Below are 25,639 nucleotides of genomic sequence, written 5' to 3' on the forward strand. Positions count from 1 at the left end.
GTATTATACCCCAGAGCTGCACTCACTATTCTGCTGGTGCAGTCACTGTGTACATACATTACATTACTGATCCTGAGTTACCTCCTGTATTATACTCCAGAGCTGCACTCACTATTCTGCTGGCGCAGTCACTGTGTACATACATTACATTACTGATCCTGAATTACATCCTGTATTATACCCCAGAGCTGCACTCACTATTCTGCTGGTGGAGTCACTGTGTACATACATTATATTACTGATCCTGTACTGATCCTGAGTTACATCCTGTGTTATACCCCAGAGCTGCACTCACTATTCTGCTGGTGCAGTCACTGTGTACACACATTACATTACTGATCCTGTACTGATCCTGAGTTACATCCTGTATTATACCCCAGAGCTGCACTCACTATTCTGCTGGTGCAGTCACTGTGTACATACATTACATTACTTATCCTGTACTGATCCTGAGTGACATCCTGTATTATACTCCAGAGCTGCACTCACTATTCTGCTGGTGGAGTCAGTGTGCACATACATTACATTACTGATCCTGTACTGATCCTGAGTTACATCCTGTATTATATCCCAGAGCTGCACTCACTATTCTGCTGGTGCAGTCACTGTGTACATACATTACATTACTGATCCTGAGTTACATCCTGTATTATACTCCAGAGCTGCACTCACTATTCTGCTGGTGCAGTAACTGTGTACATACATTACATTACTGATCCTGAGTTACATCCTGTGTATTATACTCCAGAGCTGCACTCACTATTCTGCTGGTGCAGTCTCTGTGCACATACATTACATTACTCACTCTGTACTGATCCTGAGTTACATCCTGTACTATACTCCAGAGCTGCACTCACTATTCTGCTGGTGCAGTCACTGTGTACATACATTACATTACTGATCCTGAGTTACATCCTGTATTATACTCCAGAGCTGCACTCACTATTCTGCTGGTGCAGTCACTGTGTACATACATTACATTACTGATCCTGTACTGATCCTGAGTTACATCCTGTATTATACTCCAGAGCTGCACTCACTATTCTGCTGGTGCAGTCACTGTGTACATACATTACATTACTGATCCTGTACTGATCCTGAGTTACATCCTGTATTATACTCCAGAGCTGCACTCACTATTCTGCTGGTGCAGTCACTGTGTACATACATTACATTACTGATCCTGTACTGATCCTGAGTCACATCCTGTATTATACTCCAGAGCTACACTCACTATTCTGCTGGTGCAGTCACTGTGTACACACATTACATTACTGATCCTGAGTTTCATCCTGTATTATACTCCAGAGCTGCACTCACTATTCTGCTGGTGCAGTCACTGTGTACATACATTACATTACTGATCCTGAGTTACATTCTGTATTATACTCCAGAGCTGCATTCACTATTCTGCTGGTGCAGTCACTGTGTACATACATTACATTACTGATCCTGAGTTACATCCTGTATTATACTCCAGAGCTGCACTCACTATTCTGCTGGTGCAGTCACTGTGTACATACATTACATTACTGATCCTGTACTGATCCTGAGTTACATCCTGTATTATACTCCAGAGCTGCACTCACTATTCTGCTGGTGCAGTCACTGTGTACATACATTACTGATCCTGAGTTACCTCCTGTATTATACCCCAGAGCTGCACTCACTATTCTGCTGGTGCAGTCACTGTGTACATACATTACTGATCCTGAGTTACATCCTGTATTATACCCCAGAGCTGCACTCACTATTCTGCTGGTGCAGTCACTGTGTACATACATTACATTACTGATCCTGAGCTACATCCTGTATTATACTCCAGAGCTGCACTCACTATTCTGCTGGTGTAGTCACTGTGTACATACATTACATTACTGATCCTGAGTTACATCGTGTATTATACTCCAGAGCTGCAATCACTATTCTGCTGGTGCAGTCACTGTGTACATACATTACTGATCCTGTACTGATCCTGAACTACATCCTGTATTATACTCCAGAGCTGCACTCACTATTCTGCTGGTGCAGTCACTGTGTACATAAATTACATTACTGATCCTGTACTGATCCTGAGTTACATCCTGTATTATGCTCCAGAGCTGCACTCACTATTCTGCTGGTGGAGTCACTGTGTACATAAATTACTTTACTGATCCTGTACTGATCCTGAGTTATATCCTGTATTATCCTCCAGAGCTGCACTCACTATTCTGCTGGTGCAGTCACTGTGTACATACATTACATTACTCACTCTGTACTGATCCTGAGTTACATCCTGTATTATACTCCAGAGCTGTACTCAATATTCTGCTGGTGGAGTCACTGTGTACATACATTACATTACTGATCCTGAGTTACATCCTGTATTATACTCCAGAGCTGCACTCACTATTCTGCTGGTGCAGTCACTGTGTACATACATTACATTACTGATCCTGTACTGATCCTGAGTTACATCCTGTATTATCCTCCAGAGCTGCACTCACTATTCTGCTGGTGGAGTCACTGTGTACATACATTACATTACTGATCCTGTACTGATCCTGAGTTACATCCTGTATTATACCCCAGAGCTGCACTCACTATTCTGCTAGTGCAGTCACTGTGTACATACATTACATTACTGATCCTGTACTGATCCTGAGTTACATCCTGTATTATACCCCAGAGCTGCACTCACTATTCTGCTGGTGCAGTCACTGTGTACATACATTACATTACTGATCCTGAGTTACCTCCTGTATTATACTCCAGAACCGCACTCACTATTCTGCTGGTGCAGTCACTGTGTACATACATTACATTACTGATCCTGAGTTACCTCCTGTATTATACTCCAGAGCTGCACTCACTATTCTGCTGGTGCAGTCACTGTGTACATACATTACATTACTGATCCTGAGTTACCTCCTGTATTATACTCCAGAGCTGCACTCACTATTCTGCTGGTGCAGTCACTGTGTACATACATTACATTACTGTTCCTGAGTTACATCCTGTATTATACTCCAGAGCTGCACTCACTATTCTGCTGGTGCAGTCACTGTGTACATACATTACATTACTGATCCCGAGTTACATCCTGTATTATACTCCAGAGCTGCACTCACTATTCTGCTGGTGCAGTCACTGTGTACATACATTACATTACTGATCCTGAGTTACATCCAGTATTATACTCCAGAGCTGCACTCACTATTCTGCTGGTGCAGTCACTGTGTACATACATTACATTACTGATCCTGAGTTACATTCTGTTTTATACTCCAGAGCTGCACTTACTATTCTGCGTGTGCAGTCACTGTGCACATACATTACATTACTGATCCTGAATTACATCCTGTATTATAACCCAGAGCTGCACTCACTATTCTGCTGGTGCAGTCACTGTGTACATACATTACATTACTGATCCTGAGTTACCTCCTGTATTATACTCCAGAGCTGCACTCACTATTCTGCTGGCGCAGTCACTGTGTACATACATTACATTACTGATCCTGAATTACATCCTGTATTATACCCCAGAGCTGCACTCACTATTCTGCTGGTGGAGTCACTGTGTACATACATTATATTACTGATCCTGTACTGATCCTGAGTTACATCCTGTATTATACCCCAGAGCTGCACTCACTATTCTGCTGGTTCAGTCACTGTGTACACACATTACATTACTGATCCTGTACTGATCCTGAGTTACATCCTGTATTATACCCCAGAGCTGGACTCACTATTCTGCTGGTGCAGTCACTGTGTACATACATTACATTACTTATCCTGTACTGATCCTGAGTTACATCCTGTATTATACTCCAGAGCTGCACTCACTATTATGCTGGTGGAGTCAATGTGTACATACATTACATTACTGATCCTGTACTGATCCTGAGTTACATCCTGTATTATATCCCAGAGCTGCACTCACTATTCTGCTGGTGCAGTCACTGTGTACATACATTACATTACTGATCCTGAGTTACATCCTGTATTATCCTCCAGAGCTGCACTCACTATTCTGCTGGTGCAGTAACTGTGTACATACATTACATTACTGATCCTGAGTTACATCCTGTGTATTATACTCCAGAGCTGCACTCACTATTCTGCTGGTGCAGTCTCTGTGCACATACATTACATTACTGATCCTGAGTTACATCCTTTATTATACTCCAGAGCTGCACTCACTATTCTGCTGGTGCAGTCACTGTGTACATACATTACATTACTCACTCTGTACTGATCCTGAGTTACATCCTGTATTATACTCCAGAGCTGCACTCACTATTCTGCTGGTGCAGTCACTGTGTACATACATTACATTACTGATCCTGAGTTACATCCTGTATTATACTCCAGAGCTGCACTCACTATTCTGCTGGTGCAGTCACTGTGTACATACATTACATTACTGATCCTGTACTGATCCTGAGTTACATCCTGTATTATACTCCAGAGCTGCACTCACTATTCTGCTGGTGCAGTCACTGTGTACATACATTACATTACTGATCCTGTACTGATCCTGAGTTACATCCTGTATTATACTCCAGAGCTGCACTCACTATTCTGCTGGTGCAGTCACTGTGTACATACATTGCATTACTGATCCTGTACTGATCCTGAGTCACATCCTGTATTATACTCCAGAGCTACACTCACTATTCTGCTGGTGCAGTCACTGTGTACACACATTACATTACTGATCCTGAGTTTCATCCTGTATTATACTCCAGAGCTGCACTCACTATTCTGCTGGTGCAGTCACTGTGTACATACATTACATTACTGATCCTGTACTGATCCTGAGTTACATCCTGTATTATACTCCAGAGCTGCACTCACTATTCTGCTGGTGCAGTCACTGTGTACATACATTGCATTACTGATCCTGTACTGATCCTGAGTCACATCCTGTATTATACTCCAGAGCTACACTCACTATTCTGCTGGTGCAGTCACTGTGTACACACATTACATTACTGATCCTGAGTTTCATCCTGTATTATACTCCAGAGCTGCACTCACTATTCTGCTGGTGCAGTCACTGTGTACATACATTACATTACTAATCCTGTACTGATCCTGAGTTACATCCTGTATTATAGTGCAGAGCTGCACTCACTATTCTGCTGGTGCAGTCACTGTGTACATAGATTACATTACTGATCCTGAGTTTCATCCTTTATTATACCCCAGAGCTGCACTCACTATTCTGCTGGTGCAGTCACTGTGTACATACATTACATTACTGATCCTGAGTTACATTCTGTATTATACTCCAGAGCTGCATTCACTATTCTGCTGGTGCAGTCACTGTGTACATACATTACATTACTGATCCTGAGTTACATCCTGTATTATACTCCAGAGCTGCACTCACTATTCTGCTGGTGCAGTCACTGTGTACATACATTATATTACTGATCCTGTACTGATCCTGAGATACATCCTGTATTATATTCCAGAGCTGCACTCACTATTCTGCTGGTGCAGTCACTGTGTACATACATTACTGATCCTGAGTTACCTCCTGTATTATACCCCAGAGCTGCACTCACTATTCTGCTGGTGCAGTCACTGTGTACATACATTACTGATCCTGAGTTACATCCTGTATTATACCCCAGAGCTGCACTCACTATTCTGCTGGTGCAGTCACTGTGTACACACATTACATTACTGATCCTGAGTTACATCCTGTATTATACTCCAGAGCTGCACTCACTATTCTGCTGGTGGAGTCACTGTGTACATACATTACATTACTGATCCTGAGTTACATCGTGTATTATACTCCAGAGCTGCACTCACTATTCTGCTGGTGCAGTCACTGTGTACATACATTACATTACTGATCCTGAGTTACATCCTGTATTATACCACAGAGCTGCACTCACTATTCTGCTGGTGCAGTCACTGTGTACATAAATTACTTTACTGATCCTGTACTGATCCTGAGTTACATCCTGTATTATACTCCAGAGCTGCACTCACTATTCTGCTGGAGCAGTCACTGTGTACATACATTACATTACTGATCCTGAGTTACATCCTGTATTATACCACAGAGCTGCACTCACTATTCTGCTGGTGCAGTCACTGTGTACATACATTACATTACTGATCCTGAGTTACGCCCTTTAATGACACAGAGGTGTCCATTCCCCCTGTAAGCTCCGCTGAAGCCGGAACCTCACCCTCGGCCTCCTCCTCAGAGGAAGAGATGTTATCAAGGGCTTGGAACCGGTTAGAAAGACCAACTAGAGGGGAGTCGGTTTTACCTTCCTTAGGTACCTTGGTCAGAGCGGGAGAAGATGTTTTATCTCCCTTCTTTCTCTTCTTGTTGGTGCCGAGCTTACGCTTGTTCTCTAGCCACCGCTTATTATCCTCATCCATACTTTCATAATGGGAGGATTCTGAGGCAGAGGCGGTTTCCTCCCTGTGGATCCTCCTGACCTCCTCATCCAACTCATCATCCCTCGGGGCCTCAGCAGCAACACTGGCATCCAGGACAGGGGCCGCCCCAGTAGCCCGGGGCTCACCCCGCTCCCTCTCCTGTATGCGCTTGTCTAGACGCCTCAGCTGGTCAGGCGTCTTTTTATTGCTTTTCTTCCCTGGCCCCTCGGCTCCCCCACCCCTGCTAGTCCCCTCCCCAGCAGAATCGGCCTCACGGCTTACTCCCACCGGGATCTCGACTGCATTAGTGAAGGAGCGAGGACAACGGCTGAATGGGTGACCTAACTCACCACACAGGTGGCACCTAATCTCCACACAAGAGGCGGCAAGATGGCCGACACCCCCACACAACGCACATTTCTGCACGGTGCAGTTTGCACTGAAGTGTGTGGGGTCGCCGCACCTGTGACAGAGCTTCGGTTGCCCCTGGTAGAAGACCAGGATACGATCCCTATCCAGGAAGGCAGACGATGGAATGTGGGCAACCGTACCACCTGAACGCTTAAGTTTTACCATAAACGTCCAGGCCCCTGACCAGATACCAAACTCGTCGCGGTTTTTCTTTGGCATCTCCACCACCTCTCCATATCGACCAAGCCACGTCATGATGTCATAGCAAGAAAGCGACTCGTTACGAGTCATCACGGTCACTTTCTTGATCTGGTTTTGGCGAGACACTGCCTGAACGGCAAAGTCTCGCCAGCCAGGCTCATTTTTTGCCAGCTCATAATTCGCCCAGAAGAGCTCAAGCCCCTCCGGCCGAACAAAGCTGACATCAAACTCAGACGCGGAATAGGGATGTATCAAGGCGTAGATGTCAATCGCCTTGAAGCCCATCCTCAGCAGGAGCTCCACAACTTTAGACCTTGGAGGACATGCATCACTGCCCCTCCACCGAAGACGGACCACATTCCTACGCACACTGCCTGGCCCGGCTGTTGGGAGGGACCACACTGTATCCCCCCCTTTTTGCTCTCGGAAGGCCCCGAGGCCATGCCTCTCTATCCAGAAGGATAGATCAACCTCTCGACCCTCTACCATTAGTGATCTCTCCCCCTTCTTTAGAGCCTCCAGAAGGCGCCGTTGCAACATGCCGTCCCCAAAGCCCGGAGACAAGGAGGATGCCCTATTTGCCCCGGAGGTGACACTGGCATAACTCTGGACAGGTGTTGCCACGCCCGGGGGGGCAACCGGACCAGTGACCACATCAGCCCGAACAGCAACACCATTACCCACCTCCATCTCACCCTCCACCAAACCAGCAACCACACCACTAGACAATGAATTAGCCTCATTCACCCCCACCACCACATTCATTCCTGCTGGACCAGTAACAATGGCGGATGATATTTTGACCTCTGCATCAGGCACAAGGGGCTCAGTCACCTCCATAGAACTGGAGGCGACCTCACCCCCGGTCTTATGTGTGCCCTCCACATCATTGGTCGGTAATTTCCGCTGTTTGGCATTCGGAATAATGTGCCGCTGATCTTTAGATGCTGTTAGGCGCCGCTGATCTTTAGCATCAGGATCTTCCGGACCAGCGACGCCAACACAAAATAGCACTTTCGTGGGAGGACCGGAACGCTCAGCCCCGACAGCCCCCTCACACTGCCGTCGCTTCTCAACTAAGTGATCAGCGGCAACAGCATTCAGAGGCGCCGAGGCTACCGGAGCTGCCCCCGACACCGGGCTGCTCCCCCCTCCCACTGAGGAGCGCACCACAGCATCGTGGCCTGATGGAACGCCCGCCGCCGGGCCACCCTCACTGTCCAGCCTCTCGGCTGATGCACCTCCTGCTGCGTCCCCGCTACTACAAGCAGAGACGGAGCTCTGCGCCTCACTACCGCGCTCTGTAATCTCCCCGCGCCTTTGCACCGGATCCACAGCAGAACCCGGGCTGGGCTGGGCAACAGGGCTTATACAGCGAGCTGAGCCTGCCGCCGACTCAGGGGGTACAGGGAGGGGGGCATATACGTATCTTACCGCCTCCTGCAGCTTTGGCTTGGTCTTCTTTGCCTTTTTGTGGCCCCCAGGTGCCTCTTCTGGTAGATCGGCACCAAGATGGAAGTTTTGGAGGCACACTGGGGACTCCAGGAGCTTAATCTCCGCCATTAGCGCCCCTCCCTGGCCGCTGCTGTCACTGTCCTCCCCAGAGCCGGCAGAACTGCGACTGGATGTCACTGTCGCCTGTCCTGCAGGGAGCTCGCTGCACGTGGCCTGCGGGTGACTTTGCAGGCTGCCAGGTCGGGCTTCCTGCTGGTCATCATCACTCTCATCATCCACCTGGCTCTCAGGCTGCAGCCCCATCTGCCTTTGCTCTCTGGTATCAGCCATTTCTCTAAAGCGGTCTTCATTTATTAGTTTTTCTTTGAAATGACCACTCTGCTCCCTGATGTCAGCTTTCCTCAGTTCCAGCAGGTGAATCTCGCTGGTCAGTCGCTTTACCTCGGCCTGGAGCTTGGCCTTCCTTGGTTTGGAGGCCCCCGCAGCTTTGGCGCTTGTGCAGCGCAGCTCCTCCCGGAGCCTCCTGATGAGCTTACTGGCATCTTCATACTCACGGAGGCGGATCATGACCCGGGAGGCATAGGTGGACACAGACTCCCGGGGTCCCTGCAGCGCCCAACCCCCCTCAGGGAGGTCTGCCTCACCTCCGTGAGCACTCCGCTTTCCTCCGGAAGGAGCGCCATCTTGCACGCCGCTGTCAGGCTTTACCTCCATGCTGGAAGCCTTGCGGCTTCTAGGGGTCTCCACAATCCCGGAAGGAGTAGGAGCCACATTGCTGCGACTCCTGGTGCAGCGTCTCACCCCCGAGTCCTCTGATGTGCAGGCCGGTTGCTGGTTTCTTCTGCCCCCCGCCGGCCTGGTTCGGGAAGCAGAAGCCTGGGACTTGGCTCCATCACTCATCCCAGAAACCTGCTCCCTCCCTGGGAAAGAGAGAAAGCAGGTCCCCAGGTGGAGAGGTGTAGGTTTCTCAGAGATCAGGAGCTCACAGCAGGATCTGCAGCCACCACACCCGCAATCACTACACTGACTAGCAGCTGATCAGAGCTGCACCCAGTATGCTGCTGGTGCAGTCACTGTGTACATACATTACATTACTGATCCTGAGTTACATCCTGTATTATACTCCAGAGCTGCACTCACTATTCTGCTGGTGCAGTCACTGTGTACTTACATTACATTACTGATCCTGAGTTACATCCTGTATTATACTCCAGAGCTGCACTCACTATTCTGCTGGTGCTGTCACTGTGTACATACATTACATTACTGATCCTGAGTTACACCCTGTATTATACTCCAGAGCTGCACTCACTATTCTGCTGGTGCAGTCACTGTGTACATACATTGCATTACTGATCCTGAGTTACATCCTGTATTATACTCCAGAGCTGCACTCACTATTCTGCTGGTGCAGTTACTGTGTACATAAATTACATTACTGATCCTGTGCTGATCCTGAGTTGCATCCTGTATTATACTCCAGAGCTGCACTCACTATTCTGCTGGGGCAGTCACTGTGTACATACATTACATTACTGATCCTGTACTGATCCTGAGTTACATCCTGTATTATACTCCAGAGCTGCACTCACTATTCTGCTGGTGCTGTCACTGTGTACATACATTACATTACTGATCTTGAGTTACATCCTGTATTATACTCCAGAGCTGCACTCACTATTCTGCTGGTGCAGTCACTGTGTACATACATTACATTACTGATCCTGAGTTGCATTCTGTATTATACTCCAGAGCTGCACTCACTATTCTGCTGGTGCAGTCACTGTGTACATACATTACATTACTGATCCTGAGTTACCTCCTGCATTATACCCCAGAGCTGCACTCACTATTCTGCTGGTGCAGTCACTGTGTACATACATTACATTACTGATCCTGTACTGATCCTGAGTTACCTCCTGTATTATACTCCAGAGCTGCACTCACTATTCTGCTAGTGCAGTCACTGTGTACATACATTACATTACTGATCCTGTACTGATCCTGAGTTACCTCCTGTATTATACTCCAGAGCTGCACTCACTATTCTGCTGGTGCAGTCACTGTGTACATACATTACATTACTGATCCTGTAGTGACCCCCATGTTCCATGAGATGGTAATTGGCTCTAGAGGACAGTTCTGTGGATTAGCACGGTAGCTTGTAGAGGGAACGTTCTTCTGGACATGACGACAATCAGTGAAGCCAAGGATAACAGATATGACAGCCATTTGACAGCGCGGCTGAGAAAAGACGCTGCGCGCTACTGTAGCCATCATGCCAAATGTAGTATGCGCCTCGCTAATTATCTCAGTGGAGTGCGGCTCGCGGGTAACGAGCCAATCTGTCTTCCAATTAATGACACTCACAGTGATGAGAATGAACTTCCGACCATCCATCCAGACTGTAGATGGAATGGCTGATGGAAGAGTATACTGGGGGTACCGGCACCTGGAGAGGAGGGGAGGCTCGTATGTATGATGGCCAAAAATGATGGATACATGCCCGTGGTGGGAGAGGGCAGGGCCGAGTACGCCAGGGCTTGGTAGCCTAAAATGCTGCGAGTGGTCAATAGTGTCCATTCTTATAGCAGATAAATGCAGGGTCCCACTGGTCTGGGAGTCAGTAGAGGGCCAGCCATCAGATTTAGGTGCCCGTAAATTCCTAAGAGGAAAAAGATAACAAATTCAAGTACGGATTGTGTTCTTGTTACATCAGCTCTTCCCACTACAATAGGATCACATGGATGTCGTGAATCATACGCCGGTGATCTGGAGTCACATCCCCGGACTCTGCTCATCTCACGCCTTTCTCTTCTTCCCTTCACAGGACTGAAGATCCGGTGTGATGTGTTTGGTGCAGGAGTCACCTGTATGCGGAGCACCATCATCCTCATCATCAGTCATGCCAGGTAAATAAATTCTTCCAGCCTGCTCTTCCCAATCTTAACACCAGAGGGCGTGAGGTCCTTGTAGTTTCACTTCCAAATAATAGTTTGTCAGACCCCAGAGAAGAGCAGAAGGGTCCGGTCACATCCCGCCGAGCAACGCTCAGATATTCCGGGGTAATGGATGGTGGTGAAGGAAGGTCAAAGGAAACCACTATATATACTACTATACACCATATATGTCACTATAGGTCATATTTATAGAGTTGTCACTTGGTTTTGGTTTTATTTTTTATGAGAGAAATGAGAAGAACGTCATTGTGTCTTCAGTGTTCTTTGGTGAATCGAGAGCTTCCGTGCCAGAAATAAGTGGTAGAACCAAGAAGTTGTCTATTATCTATCTATTATCTATCGATTCTTCTATCTATTATCTATCTATCGTCTATCGATTCTTCTATCTATTATCTATCATCTATTATCTATCTATTATCTATCTATTATCTATCATCTATTATCTATCTATTATCTATCTTTCTATCTATCTATATTTTATCTATCATCTATTATCTATCTATTATCTATCATCTATCTATTATCTATCTATTATCTATCTATCTATCTATCTATTATCTATCATCTATCGATTCTTCTATCAATTATCTATCATCTATCTATTATCTATCTATTATCTATCTATCTATTATCTATCCATTATCTATCTATCTATTATCTATTTATCTATCTATTATCTATCATCTATCTATCATCTATCTATTATCTATCTATTATCTATCTATTTTCTATCTATCTATCATCTATCTATCTATTATCTATCTATTATCCATTATCTATCTATCATCTATCTATCAATTATCTATCTATTATCTATCTATTATCTATCTATTATCTATCTATTTTCTATCTATCTATCTATCATCTATCTATCTATCTATCTATCTATTTTCTATCTATCTATCTATCTATTATCTATCTATTATCTATCATCTATCTATCATCTATCTATCATCTATCTATTTTCTATCTATCTATCTATTATCCATTATCTATCTATCTATCATCTATCTATCTATCAATTATCTATCTATTATCTATCTATCTATTATCTATCTAATATCTATCTATTATCTATTATCCATGCCTCTATCTATCTATCCTCCCTTTGAAAACATAGGATTGGGCATGCTGAAATCCAACATGTCCGACCCTTCTTTCCGTCATTGTGCGCCTTTACAAGAGAGTAATGACACCTCCGTACACTTCAGCTGACTGACTAGCACCACCATAATCAAGGCACCATAAATGTACAAGACAGGAATACCCCTTAAGGCTATGTGCCCACGATTCATTTCTGTATGTCCTTGCCTGGAAAAACGCATGCAGAATTTCACATGCGTTTTTCACGTGTTTTTGAAGCCTTTTGGACATGCGGAATTGCCATGCGTTTTTCTAATGCATTGAAGAAGGCAATTCCGCATGCATAAACGCACAAATAATGGACATGCTGTGGATTTTTCCGCACATCAAAAACGATGCGGAAAATTCCGCAGCATGGGCATTGAACTTGCGGATTGTCATTGCGGACCAAGGGGGACGGATTACCAAGCGTTTTTAGGAGTTCAAAAAATGCAAAAGAATTCAAACACAAACCTTTTCAGAAAACTCTACTTTTTCGGGGAGTTTTTGGAGGAGTTTTTCGTGAAAAATTCATAATTCCCAAAGTGCTTTTGATCAGACAAAACCTAGATTGCAGAAGTTTCCTTCCGCATACGCTTCAAACTAGTGACAGGCTTTTTCTTCCCCAAAAGTTTTTCAAAAACCTCTTTAGGAAATAAAAAGTTTCAAAAACTTCTCTTCTTAAGTAACAAAAGACGGAACTCGTTCTTACATTGGCGGAATCCACCTGGGAAAAGACACCTTTGAGAAGTGTATTTGAAGCAGTTTTTGATGAGAGGTTTGAACTGGAACTGCTTCAAAAATTGCATAAAAAAACGTACCCGATGCCAAAAAAACAGTTGTTTTTTGGAAGCGTTTTTTTATTTTTTGGCATGGAATTTGCCATATATATATACAGTACAGACCAAAAGTTTGGACACCACTTCTCATTTATAGATTTTTCTGTATTTTCATGACTATGAAAATTGTACATTCACACTGAAGGCATCAAAACTATGAATTAACACATGTGGAATTATATACTTATCAAAAAAGTGTGAAACAACTGAAAATATGTCTTATATTCTAGGTTCTTCAAAGTAGCCACCTTTTGCTTTGATGACTGCTTTGCACACTCTTGGCATTCTCTTGATGAGCTTCAAGAGGTAGTCACCAGAAATGGTCTTCCAACAATCTTGAAGGAGTTCCCAGAGATGCTTAGCACTTGTTGGCCCTTTTGCCTTCACTCTGCGGTCCAGCTCACCCCAAACCATCTCGATTGGGTTCAGGTCTGGTGACTGTGGAGGCCAGGTCATCTGGCGTAGCACCCCATCACTCTCCTTCTTGGTCAAATAGCCCTTACACAGCCTGAAGATGTGTTTGGGGTCATTGTCCTGTTGAAAAAAAAATGATGGTCCAACTAAACGCAAACCGGATGGAATAGCATGCCGCTGCAAGATGCTGTGGTAGCCATGCTGGTTCAGTATGCCTTCAATTTTGAATAAATCCTCAACTGTGTCACCAACAAAGCACTCCCACACCACCACACCTCCTCCTCCATGCTTCACGGTGGAAACCAGGCATGTAGAGTCCATCCGTTCACCTTTTCTGCATCGCACACGGTGGTTGGAACCAAAGATCTCAAATTTGGACTCATCAGACCAAAGCACAGATTTCCACTGGTCTAATGTCCATTCCTTGTGTTCTTTAGCCCAAACAAGTCTCTTCTGCTTGTTGCCTGTCCTTAGCAGTGGTTTCCTAGCAGCTATTTTACCATGAAGGCCTGCTGCACAAAGTCTCCTCTTAACAGTTGTTGTAGAGATGTGTCTGCTGCTAGAACTCTGTGTGGCATTGACCTGGTCTCTAATCTGAGCTGCTGTTAACCTGCGATTTCTGAGGCTGGTGACTCGGATAAACTTATCCTGAGAAGCAGAGGTGACTCTTGGTCTTCCTTTCCTGGGGCGGTCCTCATGTGAGCCAGTTTCTTTGTATTTCTTGATGGTTTTTGCAATTGCACTTGGGGACACTTTCAAAGTTTGCCCAATTTTTCGGACTGACTGACCTTCATTTCTTAAAGTAATGATGGCCACTCGTTTTTCTTTACTTAGCTGCTTTTCAGTAGGACTATCAGCTGTATATCCACCAGACTTCTGCACAACACAACTGATGGTCCCAACCCCATTTATAAGACAAGAAATCCCACTTATTAAACCTGACAGGGCACACCTGTGAAGTGAAAACCATTTCCGGTGACTACCTCTTGAAGCTCATCAAGAGAATGCCAAGAGTGTGCAAAGCAGTCATCAAAGCAAAAGGTGACTACTTTGAAGAATCTAGAATATAAGACATATTTTCAGTTGTTTCACACTTTTTTGTTAAGTATATAATTCCACATGTGTTAATTCATAGTTTTGATGCCTTCAGTGTGAATGTACAATTTTCATAGTCCTGAAAATACAGAAAAATCTTTAAATGAGAAGGTGTGTCCAAACTTTTGGTCTGTACTGTATATATATATATATATATATATACATACACGATTTCCCCATAAACAAGCACGCTCTGCTCAGCTGAGTGTGCATGTGTTATCAAATAAATTGCTCCCAGACACCTCCTCCCCCGAGAACATAAGGATTGGGCATGCTAAGATACAACATGCCCTATCCTTCTTTCTCCTGACATCTCTCTTAGGGGAAAGTTAGGACACCCCATCTTATATAATTCTTCTTGCCAAACAGTCACTTTCGATTTCTATTTAATTCTATTTATTTTTTAAATATACAGCTTTCAAGTTCGCCTTAACTCCCTTGGGAAAAAAATGATTGGGCATGTAGAAATACAACATGCCCTATCTTTCTTCTTGTCAATATCTGAGTTGGGAAGAATTAGGAAAGCCCCATACATCTTATATGGCTGTTGATACATCTTATAAAGTCATTCTTGTCGAGTCTCTTTTCGAACACATGCATGCTCTACTAGATTGAGAATGCATGTCTCCGAAAAGATCACAGCTGTCAGACACCTTTGGCAGCGGCTTTTCTTCCCTAGGAACAAAAGGATTGGGCATGTTAAACTGCCACATGCCCTATCCTTCTTTACTTCAAAAATTGGCAATGGAAAGAATTAGGACAGTCCCATACATCTTATATGGCTGCCGATACATCTTAAAATGTCTTTCTTGCCGAGCAATCTCTTTCAGTTCATACAGATGCGCCCTCTGTTCGGTTGAGAGTGCATGTGCCCGAAAAGATCACAGGGAACAAAACGATTGGGCATATTGAACTGCAACATGCCTTATCCTTCTTTTTCCCAACATCTGCCATTGTTGAGCGTCTGGATCGGGCACCCACATATATCTTATGTGGTTGCCCAAATGGATAAAATCTTGACCTTGAAAGGATAATTCCACCCCAAAATATCAGCCCCACCTCTCACTAAAATATACTACGATCCCGTAAATATCAGTCCCTTGTGTCGTCGTCTTATGCAACTTTTTGTGTTTTTTTTTGGGAGTTGGTCTAAAAGATGATGGAATTCCAAAAGGCGACAACCTTGATAAGTCGCCATCACCATTATCCTGTTGGGTTGTCACCCAGGTTTTTTTTAAAACTTTTTTGCACCCCAGATCAGTCGTCATCTGCTTTTTTCGAGGATCACAATACAATTTCTTTTTTTAAGAAATTCTGTCGTTTTTGGGGGTTTTCGTGTCTCTTTTTTGCAAGACGCAACGACGGCTTCCCGTGAAAAAAAACCCAGCGGCTATGGTGTCTCGGTGGCACGGCGAGCTCAGGCTTGAAGGTGTTAAACACAGCTTGAGTTAGCGAGCGTCGGGAGATGTGCCAGGGTTCAGCGTTGCCAGGGAGCTGGCTCCCCTGGCAGTCTGACACGCCAGCCGGTGGCATGCGGAGGGGGGGAGGTGAGAAAGAAAACGAGACGAGGAGAAAGGGAAACCAAGAGGAAAAGCCCCAGTAATTATGTTGTGGGGTGATACTCGCCCCCATTATTGCCCTCCTGATTTTACCCGTGTTTGTGGCACTTGTCTCATCCCCTTTCGTAGAAGTTTTTGTGCCCGGGCTTGACAGGCAGTCGGGCTCAGTGAAAAAAAAGACGACAATCAACGAAGGAATTGGCGGCCATTTCTCCCATTGTCATGACACCGTAACGACAGTGCAAAGGTATTTTTTTTTTCCTATTTTCCTTTAGTAAAAGCCGTAGATGTTTGATGTGTAAAGCGTCCGGGCGACATGATTAAAAAAACGCTACAAGCCAAAGGCTCTGAAAGCATAGATGGTAGCAATAAGGGTCAGACCACCCCAGACCTGCCAGAAACCCAAACCACAAGAACAAGAGCAAGGCACAAGATGGGTAGCGAAAAAAGGGTGGTCCGGGCTGGCCGGAGAGTAAAAACCCCAGAGCGAGAAGTCACCACCAGGTTTATTAATCCTCTGTGTGTTTTGTAAGAAAAAAAAAAAATTGCCATCTCCGGTCCTCGCCGGTATCTCGGGGCCCTCAGCATCGGCCGTCTCGGGAGGGTCAGGACAATACTGCGATACGACTTACACATCTGTTCTGATACAGAGAAAAAAAGAAAAAAAAAACTTGTGAAATCTGGAGCCGCTCAAGTAATGAGATCATTAGTTCTCTCCAGTAGGGAGGAGAGGAGAGAGGAAGGAGCGGTCACCCAGGGCGAGACGTCTGAAAGTGGATGACTGACTCTGACCCCCAAAATGGAATCTTATATAAGCGTCTGTTCACTGTGTGTCAGGCTCAAGGACTACAACTCCCAGAATAACCACCAGCACAACTGTCCTCCTGCTATTATAATCAGTAACCTCACAAAGAGCAAAAATATCTACACTGTGTTCCAAATTATTATGCAAATAATATTTTCTCAGATTTTCCCAAATTACCTATAATTGCAGTCATTCTAATTTTCCAGTCAATAACTATTAGAGTACAATTGAAAGGTTTTTGTACAAACTGCCGATGATAACAGTATATTTAAAAAATAAATAAAACACTCAAACTGCACTCAAAATGCATGTTCCAAATTATTATGCACAGCAGAGTTTTCAACCTTTTCATTTTAATAAAGAACAAAAAAATGGTCATTTTTTAAATTATAAGCATTAGCAGGTTATTACAAACTGAAATCAAACAGTTTTCAACTCAAAACTTTATTCTAGGTGATGTTACATTTGCACATAGGACCCCATCTGCATCTCTGGCTGATATGGGCATAAAAGGGGACAAACTTATGGTGTGACCCCCCCATGCTCCCCTGACCTCTACCCCATTCAGAACCTCTGGAGCATCATCAAAAGGAGTGTCTATGATGGCGGGAGGCAGTTCACATCTAAGCAACAGCTCTGGGAGGGTATTCTGTCCTCATGCAAAACAATTGAAGCAGAAACCATCCAAAACCTGACAAATTCAATGGACGAGAGAGTTCAGAAGCTCCTTTCGAACAAGGGGTCCTATGTGCAAATGTAACATCACCTAGAATAAAGTTTTGAGTTGAAAACTGTTTGATTTCAGTTTGTAATAACCTGCTAATGCTTATAATTTCAAAAATGACCATTTTTTTGTTCTTTATTAAAATGAAAAGGTTGAAAACTCTGCTGTGCATAATAATTTGGAACATGCATTTTGAGTGCAGTTTGAGTGTTTTATTTATTTTTTAAATATACTGTTATCATAGGCAGTTTGTACAAAAACCTTTCAATTGTACTCTAATAGTTATTTGACTGGAAAATTACAATGACTGCAATTCATATAGGTAATTTGGGAAAATCTGAGAAAATATTATTTGCATAATAATTTGGAACACAGTGTAATAGATAGATGATAGATAGATAATAGAGAAGAATGATGGATAGGGGCACATCCAGGGTGGGGGCTATGGAAGTCCATGGCATATCATAGTTCCATTTCTTGCAGCCTATGGCAGCGCTCACATACTATGCTGCTCTCTCCACTGCGCTCACATACTGTTCTGCTCTCTCCTCCTCATTCACATACTGCGCTGCTCTCTCCCCTGTGCTCACATACTGGGCCGCTCTCTCCCCTGTGCTCACATACTGCGCTGCTCTCTCCCCTGTGCTCACATACTGGGCCGCTCTTTCCCCCACGCTCACACACTGTGCTGCTCTCTCCCCCCGCGCTCACATACTGTTCTGCTCTCTCCACCGCGCTCACATACTGTGCTGCTCTCTCCCCCCGCGCTCACATACTGTTCTGCTCTCTCCCCCATGCTCACATACTGCACTGCTATCTCCCCCATGCTCACATACTGCACTGCTCTCTCCCCCGCGTTCACATACTGTGCTGCTCTCTCTCCCGCACTCACATACTGTGCTGCTATCTCCCCTGTGCTCACAAACTGCACTGCTCTCTCCCCTGCTTTCACATACTGCGCTGCTCTCTCCACCGCGCTTACATGGTGCTCTGCTCTCTCCCCTGTGCTCACATACTGCGCTGCTCTCTCCCCCGTGCTCACATACTGCGCTGCTCTCTCCACTGCGCTCACATACTGTGCTGCTCTCTCCCCCGCGCTCACATACTGTGTTGCTATCTCCTCCTCATTCACATACTGCGCTGCTCTCTCCCCTGTGCTCACATACTGGGCCGCTCTTTCCCCCACGCTCACACACTGTGCTGCTCTCTCCCCCCGCGCTCACATACTGTTCTGCTCTCTCCACCGCGCTCACATACTGTGCTGCTCTCTCCCCCCGCGCTCACATACTGTTCTGCTCTCTCCCCCATGCTCACATACTGCACTGCTATCTCCCCCATGCTCACATACTGCACTGCTCTCTCCCCCGCGTTCACATACTGTGCTGCTCTCTCTCCTGCACTCACATACTGTGCTGCTATCTCCCCTGTGCTCACAAACTGCACTGCTCTCTCCCCTGCTTTCACATACTGCGCTGCTCTCTCCACCGCGCTTACATGGTGCTCTGCTCTCTCCCCTGTGCTCACATACTGCGCTGCTCTCTCCCCCGTGCTCACATACTGCGCTGCTCTCTCCACTGCGCTCACATACTGTGCTGCTCTCTCCCCCACGCTCACATACTGTGCTGCTTTCTCCACTGCGCTCACATACTGCGCTGCTCTCTCCCTTGTGCTTACTTACTGTGCTGCTCTCTCCCCCACGCTCACATACTGTGTTGCTATCTCCACTGCGCTCACATACTGTGCTGCTCTCTCCCCCGCGCTCACATACTGCGCTGCTCTCTCCACTGCGCTCACATACTGCGCTGCTCTCTCCCTTGTGCTCACTTACTGTGCTGCTCTCTCCCCCACGCTCACATACTGTGCTGCTTTCTCCCCTGCGCTCACTTAATGTGCTGCTCTCTCTCCCGCACTCACATACTGTGCTGCTCTCTCCCTCGCGCTCACATACTGAGCTGCTCTCTCCACCGCGCTCACATACTGCACTGCTCTCTCCCCCTCGCTCACATACTGTGCTGGTCTCTCTCCCTCGCTCACATACTGCGCTGCTCTCTCTGCCATACTCACATACTGAGCTGCTGTCGCCACCACGCTCACATTAAGCACTGCTCTCTCCCCCGCGCTCACATACTGTGCTGCTCTCTCCCCCGCGCTCACATACTGCGCTGATCACTCCCCCGTGCTCACATACTGCGCTGCTCTCTCCCCCGTGCTCACATACTGCGCTGCTCTCTCCACTGCGCTCACATACTGTGCTGCTCTCTCCCCCGCGCTCACATACTGTGTTGCTATCTCCTCCTCATTCACATACTGCGCTGCTCTCTCCCCTGTGCTCACATACTGGGCCGCTCTTTCCCCCACGCTCACACACTGTGCTGCTCTCTCCCCCCGCGCTCACATACTGTTCTGCTCTCTCCACCGCGCTCACATACTGTGCTGCTCTCTCCCCCCGCGCTCACATACTGTTCTGCTCTCTCCCCCATGCTCACATACTGCACTGCTATCTCCCCCATGCTCACATACTGCACTGCTCTCTCCCCCGCGTTCACATACTGTGCTGCTCTCTCTCCTGCACTCACATACTGTGCTGCTATCTCCCCTGTGCTCACAAACTGCACTGCTCTCCCCTGCTTTCACATACTGCGCTGCTCTCTCCACCGCGCTTACATGGTGCTCTGCTCTCTCCCCTGTGCTCACATACTGCGCTGCTCTCTCCCCCGTGCTCACATACTGCGCTGCTCTCTCCACTGCGCTCACATACTGTGCTGCTCTCTCCCCCACGCTCACATACTGTGCTGCTTTCTCCACTGCGCTCACATACTGCGCTGCTCTCTCCCTTGTGCTTACTTACTGTGCTGCTCTCTCCCCCACGCTCACATACTGTGTTGCTATCTCCACTGCGCTCACATACTGTGCTGCTCTCTCCCCCGCGCTCACATACTGCGCTGCTCTCTCCACTGCGCTCACATACTGCGCTGCTCTCTCCCTTGTGCTCACTTACTGTGCTGCTCTCTCCCCCACGCTCACATACTGTGCTGCTTTCTCCCCTGCGCTCACTTAATGTGCTGCTCTCTCTCCCGCACTCACATACTGTGCTGCTCTCTCCCTCGCGCTCACATACTGCGCTGCTCTCTCCACCGCGCTCACATACTGCACTGCTCTCTCCCCCTCGCTCACATACTGTGCTGGTCTCTCCCCCTCGCTCACATACTGCGCTGCTCTCTCTGCCATACTCACATACTGAGCTGCTGTCGCCACCACGCTCACATTAAGCACTGCTCTCTCCCCCGCGCTCACATACTGTGCTGCTCTCTCCCCCGCGCTCACATACTGCGCTGATCACTCCCCCGTGCTCACATACTGCGCTGCTCTCTCCCCGTACTCACATACTGCGCTGCTCTCTCCCCGTACTCACATACTGCGCTGCTCTCTCCCCGTACTCACATACTGCGCTGCTCTCTTCACCGCTCTTACATTCTGCGCTGCTCTCTCCCCCGCGCTTACGTGCTGCGTTGCTCTCTCCCCTGTGCTCACATACTGTGTTGCTATCTCCACTGTGCTCACATACTGCGCTGCTCTCTCCACCATACTCACATACTGCGCTGCTCTCTTCACCGCGCTTACATTCTGCGCTGCTCTCTTCCCCGCTCTTACATGCTGCGTTGCTCTCTCCCCTGTGCTCACATACTGTGTTGCTATCTCCACTGTGCTCACATACTGCGCTGCTCTCTCCACCACACTAACATACTGCTCTGCTCTCTCCCCCGTGCTCACATACTGTGCTGCTCTCTCCCCGCGCTCACATACTGTGTTGCTATCTCCACTGTGCTCACATACTGCACTGCTCTCTCCCCCGTGCTCACATACTGTGCTGTTCTCTCCACCGTGCTTACATTCTGCGCTGCTCTCTCCCCTGCGCTTACATGCTGCGCTGCTCTCTCCCTGTGCTCACATACTGTGTTGCTATCTCCACTGTGCTCACATACTGCGCTGTTCTCTCCACCACGCTCACATACTGCGCTGCTCTCTCCCCCGTACTCACATACTGTGTTGCTAGCACCACTGTGCTCACATGCTGCGCTGCTCTCTCCCCCACGCTCACATACTGCGCTGATCTCTCCCCCATGCTCACATACTGCACTGCTCTCTCCCAGCGCTCACATACTGTGTTGCTATCTCCACTGTGCTCACATACTGCGTTGATCTCTCCCCCATGCTCACATACTGCGCTGCTCTCTCCCCCGTGCTTACATACTGCTCTGCTCCCCCCCGTGCTCACATACTGTGCTGCTCTCTCCGCCGCTCTTACATTCTGCGGTGCTCTCTCCCCCACGCCTACATGCTGTGCTGCTCTCTCCCCTGTGCTCACATACTGCGCTGCTCTCTCCCCCGTGCTCACGTACTGTGTTGCTATCTCCACTGTGCTCACATACTGCGCTGCTATCTCCCCCGCACTCACATACTGTGCTGCTTTCTCCCCTGCGCTCACTTACTGTGCTGCTCTCTCCCCTGCACTCACATACTGCACTGCTCTCTCCCTCGCGCTCATATACTGCGCTCCTCTCTCCACCGTTCTCACATACTGCACTGCTCTCTCCCCCTCGCTCACATGCTGCGCTGCTCTCTCCCCCGCGCTCCCATACTGCCCTGCTCCCTCCCCACGCTCACATACTGCGCTGCTATCTCCACTGCTCTCACATACTGCGCTGCTCTCTCCCCTGCGCTCACATACTGTGCTGCTTTCTCCCCCGTGCTCACATACTGTGCTGCTCTCTCCACCGCGCTCACATACTGCGCTGCTCTCTCCACCGCGCTCACATACTGTGCTGCTCTCTCTGCCTCGCTCACATACTGCTCTCTCCCCCGCTCTCACATACTGTGCTGCTCTCTCCCCCGCACTGACATACTGTGCTGCTCTCTCCCCCGCACTCACATACTGTGCTGCTTTCTCCCCCGTGCTCACTTACTGTACTGCTCTCTCCCTCGCGGTCACATACTGTGCTGCTCTCTTCCCCGCGCTCTCATACTGTTCTGCTCCCTCCCTCGCGCTGACATACTGTACTGCTCTCTCCCTCGCGCTCACATACTGCTGTCACGGGTATGTCAGAAGTCGCCCTGCAATTGGTTGCAGGAGATCTCTACGTTTGATATTACGTTTGATATTACAGACATCTTCTTAGAAGCTGTCTCTTGGACCCACCGGCTACCTCCCTCTGGCTAATTAGCTCCCTGACCTGCTTGTATAAATACCTCGTGTGTTCTAGAGGGACGTGTCGGCCATATTCATTAGTACTTGTGAAGACTTTAGCTAGAGCAGTACCTTGTCCTCTCTGGAGCTTGAGGATGTGTGCACATTTGTCTGGAGTCGTCTAAAGCTAAGCTATTTCCCCCTGTTTGTCCTTCCTTGTTGTCTATAGTGTTTAGTGGAGATCAACTAGTGCTCATCTCCTCCCTTCCCTAGCTTGAGCCTAACGCCACGGAAAGACAGGGTAAGGTACGCGTGCGGCGATTGGTTACGAGCCAATACAGGGACGTTAGGGGAGACAGGGTGACGCTAGATCAACCTAGGAGGTCTCCACTTCCCCCCTTTCCCTAGAGTCTGGGCTCCCTTTCCCTCTTTCCTTTGTGTTGCACTAAGTTTTTCCCACACCTTGCGTGACAACTGCGCTGCAATCTTCCCCGCACTTATATATTGCGCTGCTCTCTCCCCACGTGCTCACATACTGTGCTGCTCTCTCTCCCTCGCTCACATATTGTGCTGCTCTCTCTCCCGCGCTCTCTTCTTTCCCCAGCAGAATAAATGTTTTCTCTTCCTCCTTCATGGAGCTGAAATTTGGGAAGAGATCAGAGAGTCTCCTGAAGTGAGTGTCCCTCGCTGCTGAGTATTTGGTGCAGTATAGCAGGAGGTGGGTCTCATCCTCCAGGGCCTCCAGGTCACAGTGTGGGCACAGTCTGTCCTCCCTGAGCTTGTAGCTCTCTCTGTGCCAGCTGGTCTCGATTGCCAGATTGTGAGCACTAGGTCTATAGCGGCTCAGGATCTGACGGTCTCTGGGGTCCAGGAGTTCCTCCAGATATGGAGCCAGTCTGTAGTCTCTCTGTAGACTCCTGTACATGGTCAGTTTCTGTGAGGTGATGATATCGTTCCTCCAGTCACTGACGTATCTCTTCTGGTCCTTGTCTACCATCTTCCTGACTCTGGCTTTTCTCAGGCTGTTGTGATTGGTGTTTTGGTCTGGTTGGGTTTGGGTGAGCTGTTCCTTGGGTCCTGGTTTTGGTGGACCACCTATATGTACTAGCACTGCTACTAGCCTGGAAGGACAGTGTCCTCTTCAGGACTATAAGGTGTAGAGGGAATCTGCCCAGCTCAGCCCGACAGGCAGTGTTGGTGGAGCTCCAATGGACCTGGAGAAGGTGCTTACAGAATTCCAGCTGGAATATTTCTTTTGGGCTGGAATCCCACCTTGACCAGTCTGGGTATGTTTGAGGACCCCAGACTTCGCTGCCATACAGAAGGATTTGGGATATGATCGCATCATAGATTTTTAGCCAGACCCTCACTGGCGGCTTCAGATGGTAGAGTTTCCTCTGGATGGCATGAAAGGTTTTGCAGGCCTTGTCCTTCAAAGTCTCTATAGCTTGCTTGAAGCTCCCTGACCGCTGAATTTCCAGGCCCAGGTAGGTGTATTTTCCGTATTTGTAAGAGTACAGTTGTTCAGTGCAAATGATGGGTGCTGGTCTGATCTTGGCTTTCTCCTCTGGAACACCATGATGTTGGTTTTCTTTGTGTTGATCGGTAGTGCCCATGTGGAACTGAATTTCTCCCAAGATTTCCAGGTAGTTTTGGAGGCCTTTCTTGGTTGGTGACAGCAGTAGCTTTAGGTCATCTGCTTACAGCAAGAATTTCACCGAGGCGTCATGGAGTGTGAGACCTAGTGCCATGGAGAATTCCAGATCAGTGGCCATCTATCTATCTATCTATCTATCTATCTATCTATCTATCTATCTATCTATCTATCTATCTATCTCTATCCTTCCGTCTATCTAGTTATCTCTCTTCTATCTAACTATCATCTATCATCTATTTATCTTTCTATTATCTATGAATTTATCTATTATCTATCTTTTATCTATCTATTATCTATCTATCTCTATTTATCCATATTTATCTAACATCTATCTATATATTTATCTATTATCTATCTATATATCCATATTTATCTATCATCTATCTATTTATTATTATTATTATTATTATTATTATAGCACCATTTATTCCATGGTGCTTTACATGTGAAATGGGGTATGCATAATAAAAAACAAGTACAATAATCTAGAACAATACAAGTCCGCAGCTGGTACAGGAGAAGCGAGGACCCTGCCCGCGAGGGCTCACGATCTATAAGGGATGGGTGAGGATACAGTAGGTGAGGGTAGAGTTGGTCGTGCAGCGGTATGGTGGAGCGAGGGTTATTGCAGGTTGTAGGCTTGTTGGAAGAGGTGGGTCTTCAGGTTCCTTTTGAAGGTTTCCACGGTAGGAGAGAGTCTGATGTGTTGGGGTAGAGAGTTACAGAGTAGGGGGAATGCACGGGAGAAATCTTGTATGCGATTGTGGGAAGAGGAGATAAGAGGGGAGTAGAGAAGGAGATCTTGTGAGG

The 25,639-nt window shown here is 47.1% G+C and overlaps 1 protein-coding gene across 7 annotated transcripts in view; it reads left to right on the top strand.

Moving 5' to 3' along the window:
* Positions 1-25,639, top strand: part of LOC141172017 (maternal B9.10 protein-like) — a 202,936-nt gene that overhangs the window by 135,375 nt on the left and 41,922 nt on the right. For all 7 annotated transcript variants that reach the window (XM_073655792.1, XM_073655791.1, XM_073655790.1 and 4 more), the window contains one exon: positions 11,300-11,381. The gene's annotated coding sequence lies outside the window, so the exon portion shown is untranslated. The remainder of the gene's footprint in view (positions 1-11,299; positions 11,382-25,639) is intronic.

Source organism: Phyllobates terribilis, unplaced genomic scaffold (genome assembly GCF_046119375.1).
Source record: "Phyllobates terribilis strain yellow unplaced genomic scaffold, ASM4611937v1 Scaffold_12__6_contigs__length_324123572, whole genome shotgun sequence".
NCBI lineage: Eukaryota > Metazoa > Chordata > Amphibia > Anura > Dendrobatidae > Phyllobates > Phyllobates terribilis.